The following is a 24837-nucleotide window of genomic DNA, read 5'->3' as shown; positions in this document are numbered from 1 at the left end:
ATGAACTTTTGATGTGATTAAATTAAACAACATAGCTAACAGTTTCTTACAGGTTATCCAGATGGTCCAGGGTAATCACAAGGAGCTTCATAAGAACTAAGTGTGTTCTTCAAAGTGAGGAATGAGGAGCAGGAAATATGGTGGAGAAAGGGAGAAGCTAGAATGATGTGAAGAAAGGCTCACAAGCTGAGAAGGACAGGCAGCCTCTACAACATGCCAAAGGCAAGAAAAGGAAAAACAAAGCCTACCTCCCTGAAACCTTAACTTCACACAGGCAAGACTGGTTTTCCAAACTGTAATGTTATATGTTTGTCACTAAATTTGTGGTAATTTTTAACATCACTCATAGAAATCTAATGTAGTTATCAAACACAAGAAAACCATGAGAACTTACTGAAAAAAAATAGGTAAATGATCACTAAAGGCAATGTCATATCCTGGGTTGGATACTGGACCACAAGAAATGTGAAAATAATAAAATATGAATGCAGTATTTGCTTTGATTAATAACTACTGTCAGTTTTTTGCAGACTGCTAACCAGTTTTCCCAGCAGTTTTTGTTGAAGAGGATGTCTTTTCTCCATCGTATATTTTTAGCATTTTTGTGAAAGAAGTTGGTTAAAGTTGTGTGGCTTCATATCTGGGTCCTCTATTCTGTTCCACTGGTCTTCATGTCTGTTTTTGTGCCAGTACCATGCTGTTTTTATTGCTATTGCTTTGTAATATAGTTTGAAGTCAGGTATTGTGATATCTCCAGCATTGTTCTTTATAAAAAATACATCATACTAATTTGAGATGTTAATAATAAGAAGAATATGTGATATGTAGAAACTGTATTTCTTTATGATTGCTTTATAAATATAAAAGTGTTAAAATTTATACCAAATGAATTAAATGTTTCTACAACAATAACAAAATGAATAGGATCTAGCACAAAAATGATTGATTAAAAGTAATTTAACAAAAATAAAAATTATAAAAAAAATTATAAGTTCACAAGTTAGGTATTAGTATTACAATTGTCTAAACTAAGAAGTATTCCCCGTGTAGAAATAAATTTAAAAAATATAAAAGAAAAGGTAAGATAGTTATAAAATAGAACAGTATTCACTGAAGAATAAAATATCACATTTATGTCAATAGGCAAAAACATTGAATGGAAAAATGGTGCCACACCTGAAAATTTATATAAAATAATTTATTAAATTATTCTTGCAAAAAAATTAAACTGCAAAAAACATTTAAAATATAAGAGCAACTGACTACTGTACATCAAATTATACATGATTTTTAAATTTAAAAACTCTTCTAGGCAAAACTCTAAACTAATATATTAATACTTAAAATAAAGAGCACATTTTCTTATTTTTATGTTTTAATGCACTTATTCTAGCTCCATTTCAAGATTCTATTTGCAGTAATTATTAACCTTACATATTGTCCTTTTTAGATTATTTTTTGCATATCAGCATATATTACTTATACTAATATATGTACAATTAATTTATTGTGACATTTTGGATTTTTTGCGATATTGGGATTGTGACATTTACAGTATATCTTCATTCGATTCATTCTCTCCATTATTCTACCAACTTCCTTCTTCCTCTCCCTTAGAACAATTTCAACACATTTCACTGTACTGTTTTCAAACATGTATACAAAGCACATCCACCATATTCACCTTCCTTTACCATTTCTGTTTACCCACCCTGCCCCCAGGTACCCATCCCCAGATAGAACCTGTTTTACCTTCCTCTCCTTCATTTTTAAGTGTATATTGACTGTTCAAGGGGGTATTGCCTTGGTATTTCATGCATGTATACATTGTACTTTAATCAGATTAACTACCTCTATTGGTAACTCTTTCTTTATTGCCCTTCTCTCCTCTTATTCAACAGGTTTCAGTGGGTTTGGTTTCAGTATCTTGAAACAAAGATGCTATGTATTTCCCAAAGTCCCTTAGACAGATCATTACAATTATAGTTCTCTCACTTTCTTTCTCTCTCTATATTTTATACCTGATATTATGTATTAGATAGATAGTTATGTATGTATAAGATATAGATAGGTAGATGAATTTATGTATATATTATTTTATAGGTCTGGCTTCCACATATGAAAAAAATAAGCAAAATTTGTCTTTCTGAGCCTGACTTACTTTACCTAACATATTGATGTCCAGTTCTATGCATTTACCTGCAAACAACATAATTTCATTTTTCTTTACAAATGAATAATTCTTCATTGTGCCACATTTTCTTAATCCATTTATCAGTTGTCGGGCATCTGGGCTATTTCCAAAGCTTAACTACCATGAATAATGACATTCTTCACAAAGATAGAAAAATCAGTCCTAAAGTTAATATGGAAACACAAAGGAATTAGGATAGCCAGAGCAATCCTGAGCAAAAACAACAATCCTGGAGATATCACAAGACCTGATTTCAAACTATATTAAAGAGCCAAAGTAATGAAAACAAAATGGTACCGGCACAAAAACAGACATGAAAATCAGTAGAACACAATAGAAGTCCCAGATACAAACCCACACAGTTACAGTCATTTGATTTTTGCAAAGGAGTCCAAAACATGCATTAGAAGAAAGATAGCCTCTTCAACAAATGATGTTGAGACAGGTGGAGATCATCCTGTAGAAGATTAAAACTAGGTCCTAGTCTCTCATCATGTACTAGTATCTATTCAAACTGGATCAATGATCTTATGGTAAAATCTGAAAGTGAAATTACTACAAAAAAAGAATAGGGAATACCCTGGAATATATAGGCACAGGTAATAACTTCATGAAGAGGACTCTTCTAGCTCAGCAATTATGAAAATATATCAGGAAATTGGACTGCATGAAAGTGTACAGTTTGCATAGAAAAAGAAACAACCAGTAGACTGAAGAGATAGCCTAAAGAATGGGAGAAAAATCTATGGCTCTGACAAGGGATTAATGACCAGAATTTGCAGGAAGCTCAGAAAACTGAACTCCCAAAGAATCAATCACTTAATGAAGAAATTGGAAAATAAATTGAACAGTAATATTTCAAAGGAAGAACTTTAAATGGCCAAAAATCACATGAAGAAATGCTCAACATCCCTGGCCATAAAAGAAGTGCAAATCAAAACAACATTATGATTTCACCTGACTCTTGTTAGAATTGCTGTCATCAATAACACAAGGACAGCAAATGCTGATGATGATTTGGGAAAATGAACACTTACAGACTGTTTTAGGAATGTAAATTAGTACAACCACTATGGAAAACAGTATGAAGGTTCTCCAAAAAAATTAAACATTATGATATTGTACAACTCAGCAATACAACTCCTGGTCATATATCTGAAGAAATGTAAGTCAGGATACAATAGAGACACTTGTACACTCATGTTTATTTGTTTTTTTTTTAATGTGGCAAAGGATTATTGGTATGAAAGTTTTTAGTCTCAGGGTTTTTCATGGGGGAATCTGTTCAAACATTTATAGAAAATACTTGTTATAGAATTTATTCTAGAACAAACAAAGGAAGGTGAACGATCTCCAACTACATTATGAAGCCAGAAAAAAATTCTTTCACAACCCAACCATAAAAGATATGAGTTTGAGTGATTTTCTCTTATGAAGATGAACACTATAATATTTGCATAGTGTAGAATTTTAAGATAACACCCCCTTCCAATTTACACACACCTACTAAACACACCATGCAGGGTTCCCAAAACTGTGATTATGATGAGTAGTACTCTTGTCATTTGATTACATTGTTGGCCATTGTTCATCTTAAACTATGGACATTATTCAGGCTTGTCAACCCAATGCAGAACCTATTTAAACCAGGGTAGGTCCCTGGTATTATAAAAGGAAGTCAGAATTGGTAAGTATGAGGCAGATTGGACAGACAGAAGATGAGAATGCATGTGATAAGTAACAAAGGAATAAATTAACATCAAATAGCTAAATGTAGTCACCTACTGACAGTGTGGAAAAGAAACTATATTCTCACAACTACAACAGGTTGAACTGGGAAAACAATAAAAAAAACTGAACTTGGAAGAAAAAATTTCCAAACCCTCAGATGAGAACTAAACTCTTCCAGCATCTTGATTTCAGACTGTGACAGTCTTTACAGAGAAGGTAAACACAAGAAGATAATTTTAAGCAACATTATCAAGCTTGTAATATAAACCTTGAGATAAAAAAAGGATATTTGCATCCAAGTCAAATGGATCTGTCCCCCATCCCAAGTCGATTGTTAGAATGCATTAATAAAATGTTAGCGAATAAAGAATTTGTGTATTGAGAAATAGAAAAGTGAGATGAAACTCCTTATCAATAACTCATCGGACAAATACGGAAGTGATTTAAGTACTGGTCTTAGCGGCACTTTAGCACATAAAATTTGGGAGATAATAAACATTCAGAAATTGATGCGGTTTTATGTGGAAATAAGATTGAAGACAGTTGTGATGTGGAATGACATGAGAAAATATGAAACTGAGGTTGAATCTTATGAATATTCTGGGTGAATATGGTGTAACTACTGTACACACACGTATGTAAATGGAAAAATGGATGTATTGAAATTATTCCTGTAATATGGGGAAGAGGGTATCAAAGAAAATGGTGGCGGTATGAATTCTAGTACAATATATTTGACATATTGTAAGAACTTTTGTAAATGCCACAATGTATCCTCATCACAACAATAAAAAAATATAAAAACTGCCAAGATGCCCCATTACTGATGAATGGGTTAAGAAAATATGGTGTTTATATACAATGAAATTTTATCCAGCCATAAGAATAATGAAATTTTGTCATTTGCAGGTAAATGGATGGAACTGAGAACATCATCTTAAGTAAAATTAACCAGGTTCAGAAAACCAAAGGCCACATGTTTTCTCTCATAAGTGGAATATAGACCCAATACAAATGCAGCAGTATTATGAAAACAAATGACACTAAGGGGAGATCACATACGAGAGAGGGAGTATAAAAGAAGGAAGTTAAGAAGGTGAATATGATTGATGTACTTTCCATATAAAAATGAATATAAAATTTTTAAACATTTTGAAATCAGTACAAGAAGGGGACTAAGGATGAAAGTAGAAAAATAGAGGGGATGAACCAATTTGGATTACAATATATATATACATGAAAACGTCACAATGAAAAATCTTGTATAGCTGTTTAAACAAACAAAAATGCCATTATCTACAAAAACAGGGAACAGAAAGGCAAAACAAGTCCTGTCCGGGGGATTGGTACCAGTGGAAGGGAGGAGGATACAGGAAAGGGGGTTTGAGGCTAAATATGGTGGAAATACTATGTGTATGTGTATGTAAATGGAAAAATGAGACCTGTTGAAACTATTCCAGGGAATGGGGTAAGGAGCGGATAAAGGAGAATGATGGAGGGGATGAATTCAACTATTATAAATTGTAAGAAATATTATAAATGTCACACTGTTATCCCAAGGACAACAATAATAAAAAGAAAGTATAGACAAACAAATAAATGTAAGAAATAATCTTTTATCATGTGATCTCATCCATATCTTTATCATGCTTTTTTCTCAGCTAAAAGCTTCTTTGTTTTTAGTCATTTTTTTTCTTTTTACACAAATTCATATGTTTATATAGTAAGAAATCCAAAGCCTTGGGTTGAAAATTGCTATTTGTGACTTGTGAGCTGACATGTAAATACCAACAATAGGATTATATATGTGCTAGAATCATTATTGCTCTTAGGAATAGTTTTACTTTTTTTATTTTGTTTTTTTTTTTTTCTGATAACATTTAATCACAGAGTCCAGGTAGGACTCAAATTCATGATTCTCATAGCTCAGTCTCCGAAGTGCAGGGATTTTAGGTGTTTTCTGTGACACCCAGATCACTTGGTTTTTATAATCAATTCAAAAACATGGTTTGTACCTGGGAAAATATATTATGATTCTAACTAATCTCAACTATTTAATTGATTTTCTTTAATATCACATAACAATTTCTTAATCTTTGGATGTTACATACTTTGAAAAATGAAGAAAGAAATAATCTAAATAGTATGAAGACATAAGTCTTCAAGTTTGAATTCCATTTGTTCCTAAAACTTTGAAGATTTTAAAAAAGTTAATACTTTCTCTTTCATTACAATGTTTTACTCTACTCAGAATATTGAAAAAAAACACTAATGAAATTATGTTTTCTGCATTGTAGAATGTGAAATAATTTATTTCCTAAAATAATTTTAACAAATTAGACTTGATTAATCTTGGCCATTTGTATCTTCATGTAAATTTTTTAATTAAGTTGTCAATTTCCACAAAATACACTGTGATTTCCATTAGAATTTAGTTGAAAATGTGAATCAACTTTTTGGAAACGCACATCTTTACAATATATTTGATGTATTCTATGATTTTTCTAAATAAATTTCTTTACCACCTTCTGAAGAAGATATCCCATAAAAGTTTAAATTCCAAATTAGTTTACCAAACTAGAGACCTTAAAATTACATTTCAGTGAATGCATATGTGATTTGGGAATTACAGAAGAGCATTGCAACCCATCTTATAGTTGATTTGAGAAATCATCAAAATTTCACTCAAACAGGTAATATATCATGAATCTTTTCCATTTCCATTGTTTTTCTTCATTCTTTTCTTGGTCATAAAAAGTACAGTTATTGTCAGTCAAAACATCAGGTCAAAAGAGATATCTGGTGAAGAAAGAAGATGGCAAACTTGCTTAGCAATTATCCATTGTACTGATATGTACTTACTACTCAGCTATTTCATTGAATCCCTTATGGAAGCCATAGCTGTTTAGTTATGCCAACACACAGTGCAGCCTATAATATGTTTCCAAAGACAGGGGAAATTTAGAAATTAAAAAATGATGAATGATCTCCTCTATTCAGAACAAATCACACTTTGAACAACCTGGTCTCTGATATAATGGGCTATAAAGAGCAATCAAGCATTATGAAAAACTAGAAGGTTTCCAAGAGCTATTATGTTCTATTTCATCTGTTTGTGGATGTTTAAAATAACACTGTCATCACATTCACTTATTTTTTGACAGCTTCTGATAATCTAAACATAAACCATCTATAAACAAAATTGTAATCTAGCTCAACATGTCAACCAAAATTCCATCGTTTTGTTTTTCAGGAATAAATTGACAAAAATAGTATTTTAGGCCAAATTTTATTTTAAAAACAATGAAATGAATTTTCAAATTATGTTTAACATTTTCTTCTATATTTTACTAAATTCAGTAGGCCAGCTATAAACACAGGAGAACATTAGATTTTTTTCCTAATTATATCCTGATCTATGTAAATGTTCATTGTGAACAATAGAATCTATTATTATCAGAATAAATATTTCACGATTAAATGAAATTAAATGAGTATTGTTGAATTTGAACATCATTCTCATGTCAGTAAATAAGTGATACTTAACAATTTTATTCAATACCTGAACCTGCTACTGTTGTTATAAGAATACCTAATATTTCCATATTTTGTTGGAAATATCAAAAAATAAAACAGGCCTACACAAAATTAGGTCTTCCTTTAAAAATATACAAAGAAATTTTCATCAATGAGTTTCTTTCACTAATAGATGTCTTACACTTTTTAGGTACAAAATGATTCATCTGTACTTTTGGTAATTAACTCTTACCTACACATACCTAAGAAAATGCTTATATAAATTTTTTTTTTTGCATTTAAGACAAAACATGTGTTCCACACTCATAGGACTCCAGGTCTAATGATGTTCTAGATATGGGCAATAGTAAATCACAGGCTACTAAATTTTTACAAGTAAATTTTCTGCCCCATGTATGTTATATAAAAATGTGCTTCCCACTCAAGCATTAAATCCTGAAGTTATTTCTAATATTATGTGTTAAACAGAACTTAACTACCTTGAGGAGGTCATAGTTGAGTTGAGTTTTCTTTAAAAAAATTACTAATGCATATTAATTTTACAAAATAATGAGTTTCATTGTGACATTTCTATCATGCATATAAGATAACTTGATCACATTCACGCCCAATTACTCTCCCTTGGCCCACTCCCCCAGTTTCATTTTCCTCACAGATAATAACCCTTTGATGTACTGTTGTTCTTTTAACTCTACATTATATATACATGATATAAAAGATGCAATATTTGTCTTTGTGAGTCTGGTTTATTTCAATTAACATTATGTTCAGTTCAAAACACTTATTTATGGTTGAATAATACTCCATTGAATATATATATCCCATTGTCTTTATTCATTTATCTGTTTATGGGCTCATGGGCTAATTCCATAACTCATGCTTAACAGTGCACCAGTAAACATGGATTTGCAGGTATTTTTATTATATAATGGACTTACATTGCTTTATGTAAATACCAAGGAATGGTACAGCTGGAGCAAATGGAATCTCTTTTTTCTGTTTTTGGAGGGATTTCTCTATGAATTTCCATAGTGATTAGACTAATATACATACTAATATACATGTCCACCAAGAGTGTGGAAAGGTGGATTAAAATTTTTTTTTAAATTTTATCATTTTTACATTTACTCACATGTGTACACATTATTTGCCCTCTACTCCTGCTTCTGGACACAACCTGCTCTGCCCTCTTCATCTCCGATACTGTTGAAGAGAAAACATAAGAGATAAAGAGAATGACACAGCATTTTTGTTAGTCTGAGATAAAGATAGCTATACAGAGAGATTCCTAGCACTGCTTCCATGCACATGAGTATTGCAACTCACATTGGTTCATCCCTACCAGACCTCATCACTACATCCTAGTCCCCTTCCCATAGTGCCCTCTGACAGTTTACAATTACTATATACATTCCTCTACAGTGAGTATATCAAACACATTCAAGCTTTAGGTTCTTTCCCTTTCCTTATTACTCCCGTGGGTGTTCTTTCCTTAGTGTGTGACCCATGTCCAAAAATGTTACTGCATTTGTTTTATGTGTATAATCTACATATGAGGGGGAACATGTGAGTTTTGGCCTTCTGAGCCTGGTTAACTGCACTTAAGATGATGTCCTCCAATTCCATTCATTTACTTCTAAAGGAAAAAAATTTATTATTCTTTGTGGCTGAATAAAATTCCAATGTGTGCAAATACCACATTTTCTTAATCCATTTGTTGGTCCTGAGGCATCTTGGCTGTTTCCAGAGTTTCACATTTGTGAATAGTGCTGCAATAAACATGGGTGTGCAGGTGCCTTTGTAATAACTTGAGTCATATGGCAGATTGATGTTTAGTTTTTTAAGACACTTCCATATTGTTTTACAAAGTGGCTTTACTAGTTTACATTACCATCTGCAGTGTATGAGGATTCCTTTTTCCCCACATCCTCACCAACATTTGTTGTTGGTGGTGTTCTTGATGCTAGCTATTCTGACAGGAGGGAGGTGGGATCTTAGTGTGGTTTTGATTTCCATTTCCTTTATGTACAGGGATGGTGAGCACTTTTTCATGTTTTTCGGCAATTTGGACTTCTTCCTTTGAAAAAGTTCCGTTTAGTTCAGTTGCACACTTCTTTATTGGTTCATTGATTTTTGAGGAGTTTAGTTTTTTGAGTTCCCTTTGTATTTTGGTTATCAGTCCTTTGTCTGGTGTATAACCAGCAAAATATTTTCTCCCAGTCTGTGGGTGAACTCTTCAATTTAGAGACCATTTCTTTTGTTATGCAAAAGCTTTTTAATTTCATGCAGTCCCATTTATCCTTCCTTTCTCTTAGTTTTTGGGCTGCTGGAGTTCTAGTGAGGAAGTCCTTGCTTATACCTATTGCTTCCAGAGTAGTCCTTGCTGTTTTGTGTACTAACTGCATGGCTTCATGTCTGATATTAAGGTCCTTAATCCACACTGAGTCGATACTAGTACAGGGTGACAGTCATGGATCTAGTTTCAGTTTTCTACAGGAAGATAACCCCTTTTCCCAGCAATATTTGTTGAAGAGGCTATCTTTTCTTCACTGTATGATTTTGGCACCTTTGTCAAAAATAAGGTGGGCATAGCTGTGTGTTCATATCCAGGTCCTATATTTTGTTTCCGCTTACAAAAACCAGTAGCCTTTCCATACACCAACAATGACCAAATTGAGAAAGAATATAGGAAAACAATTCCATTTACAATTGCCTCAAAAAATCAAACACCTAAGAATAAATTTAACAAAGCATGTAAATGACTCCTTTTCAAGGAGAACTACAAACCATTAAAGAAAGAGTTGAAGACTACAGAAGGTGGAAATATCTCTCATGCTTATAAGTTGGCAGAATGAACATAGTAAAAATGGCTATACTGCCAAAAGAAATCTACATGCTCAACGCAATTGCTATCAAAATTCCCATTACATTCTTCACAGAGATTGAAAAATCTACCCTAAAGTTCATTTGGAAACACAAAAGAACATGAATAGCCAAGACAATACTGACCTAATGAACAATGCTGGAGATATCACAATACTCAACTTCAGATTATACTACAGAGCATAGCAATAAAAACAGCATGGTAGTGGCACAAAAACAGAAGGATGGTTTTTTTGTTTTGTTTTTATACTACATCCTTGCCAGCATTTATTGTTTTTGTTTTCTTAGTGATACTTGCTGGAATGAAATATAATCTCAATATGGTTTATGTTTGCATTTCTCTGCTGGAACTAAAAAAATGTTGAACATTTTTTTCATATATTTATTTTCCACTTGTATCTCTTTTAAGAGCTGTGTGCTCACTTCAATTGCCCATTCATTGATGGGTTATTTGCTCATTTAATGTTTAGCAATTTTTTAGGTTTTATATATTCTAGATAATAATTCCCTGTCAGATGAATGTCTGGCAAAATTTTCTCCTACTCTCTTGGCTGTCTCATCGCTCTGGTAATCATTTCCTTTGTTATGCAGTAGCTTTCTAATTTAATGAAATCTCTTTTGTCAATTTTTGGTATTATTTCCTGAGCAATCACAGTCCTATTCAGAAAGTGTTGCCAATGACTATATTTCAAAGTGTTTCCTCTATGCTTTCCTTTACTACTTTCAAAGTTTCAGGATTTAGATTAAGATCTTTGATCTGTTTTGATTCAGTTTTGTATAGGATAAGACTAGGTATCTAGATTTAGTCCTCTGCTTGTGGCTATACAGTTTTCCCAACACCATTTGCTAAAGAGTCTTTAACAAAAGTCTTTTCTCCAATAAATGTTTTTGGCATGTTTATTGAGAATCAGATGGCTTTGGCTGTGCTTCCCCACCCCCCCCCCCCGGGTGCTATATGTATCTGGTTTTAGCCAGTACCATGCTGTTTTATTACTATGACTGTAGTATAAATCAAATATTGTGATGCTTCCTACTTTGATCTTTTTCTCAGTATTGGCTTGGTTTTTCAGAGTCTTTTCTGCTTCCATATGGATTTTAGCACTTTTTTTTCTCTATTTGTGTGAAGAATGTCATGGTAAACAGTGAATTTTAATAGAAATTTCACTGTATCTGTAGATCGCTTGAGCAGTTTTACTGACAAAGGGGAAAAAATAAGTGAAAAACTGATGAAAAACATATTTTATCTTATGATTTCTTACTGTTACCTGCAAGGAATTTATAGGGCATGTAGAAACTATGCCTCATGGATTTATTGCTATGTTGTTTGTTTTTAGTGTATCCTACCAGCTGTCAGAATCTCAATGGATGAGAATTAAATATTGGAGTTAAATTTATACACATATTTTTTATGGATATATTTAAAAAGTGTTTAACACATTTGTCTTCCTATCTGGTGTAGATAATATTTACATGATACTGAAAATCATAAAATTTTTACTTCATATTAAATTTATATGTTATTTATTGATTAAAGAAAATCCTTAGTCCTATAATTTGTGAATCTTATAACAAAACTTATCTTTTACCCCATCATCATCAGGACTATGATTTAACAAAAATGTTATATATTTCTTTTATCCTGTTAATCATTAATTCCTTAAATTGTCACCAAAGCATACACTGGAACATTTAGTATTGTCACTGAAAATGTCACCACCTTCTTCAGGACAGAATTTTTGAGAAAGAAGTTTCTCAAAAATTTCACTGCATGAAAATACCATGATTCCAATCATCATAAAAGTATAACAGAAAACTATCAGAAGAAAATGACAGCAAAGTGATTACATAAGTGTGATTTTACTTGGTGAACATATTAAGCTCTGTCAAATTTTGGAACTAATAGATATTTTAAAATGCCATAAATATCTTAAAAATTTGGGTTTCCTTGTACATAGAAACAAAGCATAATATTATTTCATGCTTCAACAATATTCTTTAAAATATGTGTTCTAAATTTCTTTTAGGATAATTCCCATTAAATTAGATAACCAAACCTAGTTTTGTTTTTAAGGAACTGATCATTTTCCATTTTTGTGGCATTAATAGATCATAGAAGAAAGCATATTTATACAATTGTATGATGATATACCTTAGCTTATGAAGTTGTTTTTCATTCACAGTGGAAAGTCTTTTGCTATATTAAGAAGGATGAAAACACATAATATTAGACATAATTTTATATATAATGTTGAATATAAAATAATTACATTTTCTAAAATATAAAAGCTAACTAAAGAACGTTTACATAACTTATGATTTCCTTTTTGGTTAAATCTTTTTAAGTTTTCAACTAATCACAAAACAGACATTACATAATTTGCCTAAGTCAAGTGTTTTTTGGATTTTCTAAGAAGTAGTATAAATATTTGCAAGACAAAAAACATTTTGTGTTACTTTTAATAACTCCTCTAATATCACATACTTTATGATCTTTAGAAATTAAGAGGTAAATAATTAATGACTTTTGCCTTCAAAAACAAAAAAGAAAAACGTGAGGGTTTTATGAAAAGTTATAATCAGCTCTTTTGCATATAATTCCTTTTGGATTTCTATTTCAAATACTTCCTGGAAATAGGTTAGTCTTTAATCAGAAACCCATTTTTCCTTTGTAAATAAATGTATTATTTATGGAAGACAACTACATTGTGATATGGTGTAGTGAATCACTTACATACTTTCAATTATATCTGAGTGCTGGGGGAGGCATACATAGAAAATTATTGACATAAATTTAGACTGAGAGTTTTAGAAAACTTTGATCATAGTATCATTTCATATTTGTTTACCTATAAGTAGGTCATTTATAGTGCTCTTGTTCTAGGGGGAGTTTAGTAATAGTGTATAGTATAACAGAATAGCACTAGTGTAGGTGTAATAGAATAGTAGATTTATGGAAGGTTTTTACTTCTTCAATTATGAAGGATAGATTTGCTGGATAGAGTAATCTAGATCTTTCAGGACTTGAAGTATATTATCCAATAACCTCCTAGCTTTTAGAGTTTCTTTGGAAAATTTACTGTTATTCTGATAGGTTTCCTTTCATATGCATGTTTGCACTTTTCTCTTGCAGCTTTCAATAGTCAAACCTCACTATGTCTGTATAATGTTTTAGCTGTAATATGATATGTGGAGTTTCTTCCCTGTTATTGTCTGTTTGATGTTCCAAAAGTGTCTTGTACCTGAATGTCCATATCTTTCCCAAGAACTGGGAAATGTTCTGTTATGATTTTGTTGAATATGCTTTTTATGCACCTCTTCTTCCTCAGTGCCCATGATTCATAGGCATGGTCTTTTAATGGTGTCCTGAGATCTTGTGTGTTCCATTCATACCTTTTTATTTTATCATTTTTATGGTTGTCTCAATGTTATAATTTATCTCTACTGGCAGCAAGCCTTTATAGTCTGTTTTCTGCTTAATCCATTCTTCTGGCAAAGCTTTCCATTTTATTTATTGAGCTGTTCATTTCCAAAATTTCCCCTTGAACTTTTTTCTCTGTTTATTGAATTCCTTTTTCATATCTCATACTGTTTTCCTTATTTCATTCAGCTTTTTATTTGTGTTTCTCTTTGAAATCATTCAGGTGTTTGCATCATGTCCACTTTGATTTAATTTATCATTTTCATAATAAATTTTTGAAGTCTTGGCTTAGAGTTTCATCCATTTCCCTATCATTAGAGTCCATATTGGGAAATTCATGACTTTAGGTGGAGTCATGTGTTTTGTGTTTTTCATGCTCTTGTGCTTCTGCATTGTGGTTTATGTATCTGGGCCCAAGTCATTGGTTGAAGGTATTAATTTTTGGCATTCTTTCAGTTTCAGTATTTGCAATATTCAGGCAAAACTGCATAGTGCTGGAGTTGAAGTATAGTTTTCACCAGTGAGCTGTGGGTGTAGTTCAGTAGAAAAACATTTTCTCAGTATGCTTGAGGAACATGGCCTGATCCCCAGCATTACTCAGAGATGAATAACTTGTTTGAAAAATGGGAGTCCTCTGGAAGCTCCTGGTCATATCCCCAGAGATCCTAGGGATAGATAAATGTTGTTACTTCACCAAATTACCAGTATGTTCACCAAATTACCCCAGTAATCAAGAGTAGATTCAGATAAAACAAAGTATATTTTTCTTTCAGAACAATTTTTAAGAATTTTGTAAGAATAGAAAGATAGAAGGTCAGTACATTGTTAATGAGGAATTTTATATTTTGTAAAATTTTGACATTTTTTTTCAAAATTACAATACCAGGAGAATGATAGTGAAAATATTATGAAGGTATATGATAGACTTCCAGTAATGTGTATTGTATTTTCTATCTTTCATTTTAGTCTTTAGTAGGACTTGGAAAAAAAAATCTAACCCTTTAGACTTAGTGAAAAGACCTTTAAACTAATAAACTATGTGAAAAATAAAATAGGAGTTGCATGAATGAATATAGGTTTAAGAGTTTGTTAAATTATAGGGAATAAAAATGCATGCATAAAAAGGAAGTTGATTATATTTTATTAACTTAGGGGAATTTGATGTAATACTTATACTTTGACCCAATTTATTAAGTCTTAGTTATTACAATTAATACAGCTTCAGAATTGTTTGTTGGCTCAATATTCACTGTATGAGAAAATTAAATTAAAAATGATTATAATATGGGTCAAACTTTGAAACAGATTTGTGTGTATGTGCGTGTGTGTGTGTGTGTCTGGATTTACTTGGGTTTGAATCTGAGACCTCATACCTATTAAACAGGTGCTCTACCACTTGAGCCACTCTGTCAACCCTGAGATTTTTTTACCTACATTTTATACCACATCAAGAGCCAGAATTCCAACATGACAAAGCATATAATTTTTTCACTCAATGTGTCCAGATGACAACAAAGCAAAACAAAATAAAATCAAAATGACTATGGCAAACCTTTAATCCAATGGAATTTAAATGAATCAGAATTTAGTCTGATAGAATTTGGTCCAGCATGTGACATTTTCATTGTTTATGGAGGATATCTATTCTAATGTTTAAATATAGGGATTATTTGTATAATAAACACAGAGTCTAATGAGAGCAATGTACACCCATCTGCCAGCTCTACTAGCCTTCAACCTAGAATATTACATCCACAGTAATGCTGGTAAAACAGTTACCTTGACAGCAATGCTGATATGTTAATCTGTCAACATTTCTAATAGATAGGTGTGTTTAGGCATTACAGAGACCATAGGATTATTATGTTACTAGAATTAGTCTTTTCCATTTATCTAACATATTTTCTGATTATGATATGCTGTATAAATGTGAGAGGGAAATGCTCTTAGCTGTTAAAAATGACAGAAAAGGCCCCAACTGCACATACCAAACTTAAAATCTTTCAGAACTCATAAGACTTATTGTCATGTTTTCAAATATCCTGAAGTCTTCTGGACATGAATAACAGAGAAAACCTTTCTATCTTTCCATCTTAATTTCATGCTATCTTAAATATTTATCTTTCATAATCTATTGAAAGCAGAAAATTTTTCTGTTCCAGTGTTCAAATAGTTTAAATTGGTGGACTCTGGAATTCTGTGTATAAAATTACAAATATAATGTCAATTATTTGCTTTTTTCCAAACTAAAAAATACCTGGACAGTAGAGTCAAAGCAAAGTACCTTCATTCTAAAACAAGAATTTCTGAGGATGGAAGTGGTACCAAAATTACAAGAAACAAAATTTCTTTAAACTAAACACAGATGAAATATTTACACTGTGGCCCATTACATAGTTTGAATAGGAATTTGTTTCTTTTTTAAAAAAAAAACTGTATATTCACATGGCCTTATTCTCAGCAAAAGTATAGAAGAATGAGACATACACATCATTTATACTGTAAGTTAGAATACAATGTGGGTGAGCAGTTAGCCTGAAAACTGAAACACCAGAATGATAACATTGCAACTGAGGGTGCCGTGGGCACTTGAGTGAGCTATGGGAGCCTGTTTCCTTGGCCCCATTTTTATTTTGGCTTTAGTCACACTAGCCTTCTTTTTATTCTTTGTGTATACAAGATATAGTAATAATTAACAGATCATGGTTTTATTTTACATTTCCTATTGTACTCCAAATACCAAGAACAATGACTTGTAGGTTATAGATGCATATAAATTTAGCACATGAAATAGTAGCAATTACACAATATATGACCATTTTCATCACCCTGTTAATGACAACATATACTACTTGGAATAGATATATGTGCATCAAAATAAATCTAACCTTGAAAATTATGTGAAGCTTTTTGACCTTAATATCAAGAAAATAAGCAAACCAATGTTATAAATCCAGTTTTAAATTACTTTTTGTGACATTTTCCTACTTGTTGATTTTGCAATCCCTTTTTAATTCCTTCCTAATTTACATTCTTACATAATATCAACAGCATATCTCAGAGTCAAAAATAAATGCCATACTATAAATGGCAATAAAAAGTATTCTTTTGTTTTTCTCTCCGTGGTATTGGAGTTTGAACTCAAGTCTTCACACTTGCAAAGCAGCTGTCAGCTGCTGCTTGAGGCATGCCTTGAGTCCATTTTGCTCTAGATATTTTGGACATAGAATCTCAGGAAGTATTTGCCTGGGCTGGTTTTGAATGTTGATCCTCTTCATCTCAGCCTCCCAAGTAGCTAGGCTGACAGCATGGGCCACTGGCACTCATCTTGACCAATTTCTGACTCAAGACTCTTCACTTCTTGTAACATCCATCTCATGGCCAAATAGCATTTGAAGTGCATGCACTCCCATCTTCTCCATTCCATTCATGTCTTACTTTATTATTTAATATTATAATATAGGCCACCTTAAGGACAAAAAATGGAATTGTACCTACATTTTCTAAAAATGTATTAGTTTTTAAGATTCTAAAAAATGGAAATATGGAATTATGTGTAGGAAAAGAAATGCTAACTAAAATAATAATTAATAATAATAAATAGTTAGACAATAACAAAGGGAGATATCCACTATAAAGGAAATAGCCAGGAAACAAAAGGATTCAGGTTGCAAATAAACTGATAGAACAGGTATACCAATAATTATACTATTTCAAGCTCCCAATAGAGAAATACAGGATTCACAACACTGGGATATGTGCTGAATCATAGTTTTCTACTTTTAATGATTGGCAGTGTAGTTTACCTTAAACTCAACTTTTGCTGTGTATCCCTCTTTCCTATGAGCATCTAAAACATCAGAATTCTTCATGACCTTAATACATATATAATAACATGGTTTCTGACTTTCATGGGATAATCTTCTGAGTGCACTAAGAATTTTGTGCTTGAGATTATCAAAATATTTAAAATAATATTTTTCCACAGTTGTTTAAAACATGAAAGATTATTAGAAATAACTGTGCTTTTATTTATGTGTGGCTCATGGTTATATTTTTTCCTAACAGCTAAAACTTTTAGTAGGAAAAAAAAACCCACTGTTCACATCATATGTTCATGTGGAGATAACAGTCACCAGATTTGCCAGGAAGCATATACGTCTAGCTTGCATTTTCATGATTTATAAAAACTGCATGGACTTCTTTTGAATAGAGCTCTGTCATGGATATTAAAATTGGCATTCTTAATGGGATTTCTTTTATTTGACAAAATATATTGTGTTCAAGGTTAATAATACATTTCAGCAACATGCAGAGCACTCACGGCAGATGTGTGCTCAGTTTCATCATTTTGATAGGCAGATCCTATTCTTCTTCTCTTCATAATAAGTAAATTCCTGCCAAAAGTCAGTGTTTTGAATTGCTTTAAAATGCATTTTAATGTAAATTTGGACAGAACACTTTTTCTCTTGCTATCAGACTAGCCAGTCAATGCAAGTAAACTGACTGCCTGGAGAGAAAGACTACTTCAATAGGAAACTTATCATAAAACAATGAATAGAATAAAATTGTTTGGTGGAGAAACTTGAAAAGTTTGGCTTTTAGGGAAGAGAGTAAGAACTACTGAAATCATTATGTTTAAAACTGAATTTTTGTATCAGCAACAGTATGATATTAAATTTTGAAGTCTTTCAGTGCTAAATAACACTGACTCAGTTCAAGAATTGGGATTCTGGAAAGACATTACACAAAGTTACAGATTTTCAAAACTTAGTTATTTAAAAACAATCTTGAAGTACTTTGTCACTGTGCTTGATTATAAACATATTCTAAAAAGCAGTCTTTATATCAATTCACACATGAAATAATACACTTCATCTCTAAACATTTTTCTCTTGGTTGAAAAATTTTCAAGTTATCCTACTCCACAAAGTTTATTGCAAGAGCCTTATTATTTGACATCTAATACTGCAAAATTCATCCACAATAAATAGCAAGTATTTATTTAGCCTTTGAAATATGTGAGCTTCAATACCAGTTATTGTGGAAACATATTCAAATGTGTTTCCTGCAGATAAGCGTCTTATATTCTATCTGGAGAGTAAATCAATGAAATTATGATAGTGTAAGTGTTTGTGTGATTATTTTAGATAATTGTTTTTGAACATAAAGGAAATTATTATTTTATCCTGGATTTTTCCAACATGTTTTCTATAGAAACTATCTTTTTGGTACTTTAAAAAGAATGAATAGAAATCATCTATACCATATGAAAGAAAGAGGAAGCCTTTTCTGTTTGGAATGTTCAATAGATTGAAATAATATATATTTCAGGGGTTGATACACTTGAAATGATTAGCTTCAAATAAGACCACATGTGAGGGAGATATCAGAAATAATACTGTTAAGTAAGCTATATTTGGATGATGTAATAATGTGTATAAAATTCGTTAAGAGAATTATAAATTCTATTGAGAATCATTGAAATAATATAAGCTCAAAAATACTCATTTAATAAGTATAAGTACCATAAACTAAATTAACACTGCATGATCATAATTTTTTCAGACAAGTTCTTCCAGTGGTGAACCACAAAAGTAAATTAATTTAGAGAACAAATGGATAGAGTCAACTAAAACATTTAATACAACAGTTTCTATTTTTTCTCCACCATCTGTATTTCACTGGTGATAGATCCATTTGCCATTTTGCATTATAAAGAACATAAATATGAAGCATTTGTCATATTCCTTTTATACATATCAGAAGATAAACACGAACATTTCAAAAAGTAATTTTTAACCCCCAAACTGATATGTATTTAATTTCATGATAACTACTATCCCCTCCTATTAGTCAAAAATATAAATAAATTAATAAAATATCTAGCAATGTATAGAAATATGTGAATGGGCAAATATTTATACACACACAAATAAAGAACAGTAAAAACAAAATTATCATGCAGAGACTGACTTATTCTGGCCTAATCATACCTAAAAACTTTCTTTTGTAAATCCTGAACCAAACAGCTGTATTTTTTCAATATTTTATTCAATTAAGATATGCCACCAGGCCTCAAGTTCTCTGAGTTGCACCCTTCCCTTGAGTTTGAGTCTGTCAATTTTGATCCTTCCAAATTACCTGGTGCTATCTTTCAAGTGAGAATGCTCAGAGATGGCAAACAAAACACTTCCATCAACACAGCTGCATAAAGTGCTCACATTCAGTTTTTCACTGGAAAGTCTGCCTCATTACAAATCCAGAATGCATGAAGCAACTTCCTTGAAGAGAAAATCTCTGGTTTGAGACAAAACAAATAAAGAAATACATCCTAAAGCTAAAGGCCCCAAAACATCTCAGACAAGCTTCAGGTTACTTAATTCTCATACTCAACCTGATGTCTCCCAGAGGGGGAAAGTGGTGCTAGGTTTTATCACAGGATTCATGGTAATTGATTATATTCCATAGAGGGAACAGCACTCAGCTATTAACAAGGATTAAGAAGCTGTTTCAGAAGATAGGCCAGGAGGGGAAGAATTACCTTTGATATAACAATAAGCTGAATTAGCATTGAAATGAAGGTTATAATACAGTATAATACTATTTATAAAATAATCAGAGAAGCCAGAAGCAACTCTGCGTGAAAATAAACCTTACACTGGGCATGATGGGAGTTACCTGTAATCCCAGCACTTAGGCCTCTGAGGCATGAAGATCATGAGGACAAAATCAGACTGGGTGATATATGGAGACCCTGTCTCAAAAATGTAAATAAAATTGAATTAATTAATAATAAAACTGAAAAGTCTAATGTTCCTCTTTTATTTTTTCAGTTATTTTTCAAAAATTTTTTCCCATTTTTTTTTTCTTAGAAATATCATTCCCTAGTTTAAATGATGGGGGGGAGACTCTCATTTTTTATCCTCTTGACCAGACATCTGATGTCACGGAAATAAGACAAGATACATAACAAGCTACACAGCCTACCTTTGCTTTTTAAATAATAGAAGAATAGTATCTAAAATTTATTCCTTTTTTTTAAATTTAATTTTAACTGTAACATAAAATAATAGAATTATACATATTAACATGGCAACCTGATGTTTCAATGCAGGTCATTTATTGTGTAATGCTAAAGATAAATAATTACATTTCCTTACATTTGCCATTTATTTATGGTAAAAACTTTCAAAATATTTTAAAGTAAATCATATTTTCAAACAGCAGAATAAAACAATCAATGTCCTAAATGATGACATAGATGTGAAAAAAATTCTAATTTTATCTTTTTCCTATATGAGTCTTTGAATCTATTGTTGCGTACAATATTCTATAACAATTTCTTCTCCTTCCATTTCAATGCATCTTTTCTAGAGTCAAGATCGTGGGAGTTTGGGGAAATGCAATCCACTCAGAATCACACAACAGTGCAGAATCTTGAAGCATTTTTGTAGTGAAAACACAACATGCTAAGAACAGTTGTATCCAGAGGAGAGAAAATGATTTAACTTTGCAAGTCTTTAAATTCTAGCCTTAGAGACATAGATGTGTGTGTGTGTGTGTGTGTGTGTGTGTGTGTGCTGTGTATTTGCACGTGCACAGATATGCCTGTCAAAAATGAAGACATTTATGTTTAAAAAAATGTGGTATTTATACACAATGGAATTTTATTCATACACAAAGAAGGATGAAATTTTTTCATTTGCAGGTAAATGGATGGAACTAGAGAACATCATCATAAGTGAGGTTAGTCAGGTTCAGAAGGCCAAAAGCAACATGTTTTATCTCATATCTGGAATATAGACCTAATACAAATATAGTAATATTATGAAAAACAGGTCACACTGAAGGGAGATCACATAGAAAAGTGGGAGGGTAAAAGAAGGAAGTTAAGAAGGTGAATTTGGTGATGCATTTCCTATAGAAGAATGAATATAGAATTTTAAACCTGTTGAACCCTTCATAAAAAAGGGACTAAGTGAAAAAGAAGAAAAATAGAGCAGATGAACGAATTCAGGTTGTAATACATACATACATATATCAAAATGTCACAATGAAAATCTCACAAAAATATCATTTTTTTCTACAAAATCTGAGAGCAGAACTCCCCTACTTAGGAGTTGGTACCAGTGGGAAGAGGGAGGATGTGGGGAAAGTGTGTAGGAAGGTGAATATAGCTCAAATACTGTATACGCATATATGTAAATGGAAAAATAAAACCTGCTGAAACTGTTCCAGGAATGATGGAAGGGGATATAAAGGAGAATGATTGGGGGGGGGGTTGAATTCAAGTACATATTTGATATAAGAACTTTTGTCAATGCCACAAGATACAACATCCAGCACAACAATAAAAAAAAAAAACTATGAAGTTCATATAAATCTTTGGTGTCAGTGTGTAGTTATCAGTAAAATGTTAAAAATATTAAGATGTAATTATAATAAGCTTTTCTCTTTTAGTGGAGAAATTTTCTTCAGAATTTAGTTTGTGAAATTAGAACATTGTTAAAGCAAATTGAAACACATTTGCCTTTATCTTCTTCAAGTTTCAGTATGACTGGTAAAGCAGCAAAGAATAGGTGAACTATTTTAAATGTAAGAAAATTTTGATTTTAAAAAGAAAGGGAATGTATTCCATTTCAATTAGGAAAAATAACATTACTGCATAGAGAACCTAACTTTCCAGCATATATTCTGCATTTAGTGAGTACAGCAATTTTGTAAGACTATGGGTATCAAAGGATAAATGAAATAACATCTCCAGAGGAGTGATTTTAAACTTCATCTATTTATGAGAGGAACCTAGATAGTAAGATAAAAATCCCAATTTGGGTCATGAATCAGTCTAATTAAATCAAAACCTTTTTGATGAGGGGAATCAGGAACCAATTTCCCCAAGAGATTGCTGTATTGGGCAACTGGAATACTACATTGCTAGAGACACTCTTTTCAAATTTTCATGTGCATAAGAATGTTTTGGGAATCTCAAAAAAAACCTGATTGAGTATGTGTAGGTTGTATACAGTAACTATATGAGTGTGCCCTCAAAGAAGTCTAGATGTATAGATGTAAATTTGAATCTGGAATCAAAGTTTGGATGGCAGAAAAAATCATAAAGTAGCCAAGTTAGTTTAAAATGTTTCTAGACTGATAGTGCCAGACCTACAACACCAAACTATACATTTCAAAAGAGCCTAAAAACAAAACTAGAACAAACCACATAATAAATAGTTGACTTACAGAAAGCACTACCATTAGATGACCAAACTCTAGTCATTAAATGCAATAAGATTGCTCTTTCTCTTGCAAAATATTCTTCTCGATAATATAAACAAAGAGGCTTTTAGAGAAAAGTTCTTCTGCACTAATAAGAAGCTAAAAGAAAGGGAGTGACCAATGAAGGTGCTCAAAGTTAAGATCAAGAGCTCAAATGTTTGTTTAACCCTAAATTCAAAAGAAAATAGTTTTATTAATATAAATATTAAATAAAAATAAGGAGAAATTGGTATTAATATTAATAAAAACATAACAAGCATAAGTCCATCATTAAATATCTTTTGCTGTCATTTTACACACTACTCCTCTGGTAATGACCCTTAGATATTTCCTAAACTAACCTATGAATGTTATCTTTAACCTTTACTCAGGAGATGTTAGTTCTTGCTGCAGAAACTACACTTATTAACTTAGTAGGAGGGAACCACTATAAATAAAACTGCCAGAAAAAATGCTCTTCTATCTTGAAATTTTAATGCAAAAATAGAGCTCATTTGAATGAATTTACAAGAATCTATTCTAGAAATGGGGCAAGGAAGGATAAAGGAGAATGATGGAGGAGTAAATTCAACTATGATATACTTTTAAAAACTTTTATAAATGTCACAGTATATCCCCAGCACAAAAATAATACTAATAAACACAAAGGAGAAAAAGTCTTCATGTCTACATTAAGTCCAAATAAGATGTCTCATATTAATTTGGGTCTTTTTTGCATGCAAAATACTCTGCTGTTATTGGCAAGAATATTTGGGCTGAGCATATTTAATTTCATATTGATCCATCTAATTTTTACAGGTTCTGAAAACAATTTCTTAAACTGAAAGCTAGACAAGGAAAAGAGATCATCATAAATATTTTATTAGTTAAAGACTCATATAATTTTACCAGGTCTTTTATCACTCAAATCATCTTAATCAGAAAAATCCAGAATTTTATTCTCAAGTGTTCAACCATAATGTTTTGGGAGGATTTAAATCTCCTTTAATTCTACATTCATTTAATATAGAAGTGGCCTTTTTTAGTTTTCTAAAAATTAGGTGAGTACTAAAACTGATTCCCTCTATCAACTTACAATTCCTTCACAAAACTGCTAAAGGTTTCCAAAGATAAGTAAGAATGTTATCCAACGTTTATAATCTAGTATGTCATTTATCCCAAGCAGGCAAATTCCATCTTGAATGTGTGCAGGCACGCAGAACATTTCCTAGTAACTAAGGAAAATGTACAGCATGTTGGATCTCATAAAAACTGCAGATATCAAATCTATTCATAGCTTTTGGTACTTTAACCATTTTAACAATATCAACTCTCCCTGTCCATGAATTTTTGGGAGGAGTCTTTCCATTTTCTAGTGTCTTTAATTATTTTTTTCCATATTTATAACCTCCATATGGAAGTATTTCATTTTCTTAATTATATTTATTCCCAGGTCTTCTTTTCTTCTTGAGACAATTGTGAATAGGATTATTTTCCTGATTTATCTCTTGTCTATTTTTGGTATAAGAAAGCTACTAATATTGTATGTTATTTTACAAACTTCTAATTTGCTTGTTTTGTTTATCAATTTTTAAGAGACTTCTGGTGGAGCCTCTGTTGGTTTTCTAAGTAAAGAATCATATCATCTGTAAATAGGAATAATTTAAATTCTTACTTTCTTACTTTTATACTATACACTTCTAATTCTTTCTCTTGCCCTGTTGTTCTGGCTAAAATTTCTAATGCTATATGAATAAGAGTCTTGAGAGTGGAAACTCTTGTATTGTTCCTGACATTAGAAGTATGCTTTTAGTTT

The 24837-nt window shown here is 31.6% G+C and overlaps 1 long non-coding RNA gene across 1 annotated transcript in view; it reads right to left on the bottom strand.

Moving 5' to 3' along the window:
• Positions 1 to 7792: 7792 nt before the first annotated feature.
• The window catches only part of LOC141423038 (uncharacterized), a 33960-nt gene continuing 16915 nt past the window's right edge, over positions 7793 to 24837 (bottom strand). The window contains exons 2-3 of the long non-coding RNA XR_012447700.1: positions 13585 to 14428; positions 7793 to 8665 (exon numbers count right to left, since the gene is read on the bottom strand). This is a non-coding gene — a long non-coding RNA (uncharacterized lncRNA). The remainder of the gene's footprint in view (positions 8666 to 13584; positions 14429 to 24837) is intronic.

Source organism: Castor canadensis, chromosome 5, assembly GCF_047511655.1.
Source record: "Castor canadensis chromosome 5, mCasCan1.hap1v2, whole genome shotgun sequence".
NCBI classification, from domain to species: Eukaryota; Metazoa; Chordata; class Mammalia; order Rodentia; family Castoridae; genus Castor; species Castor canadensis.
This window is presented reverse-complemented; position numbering and strand designations above follow the sequence as displayed.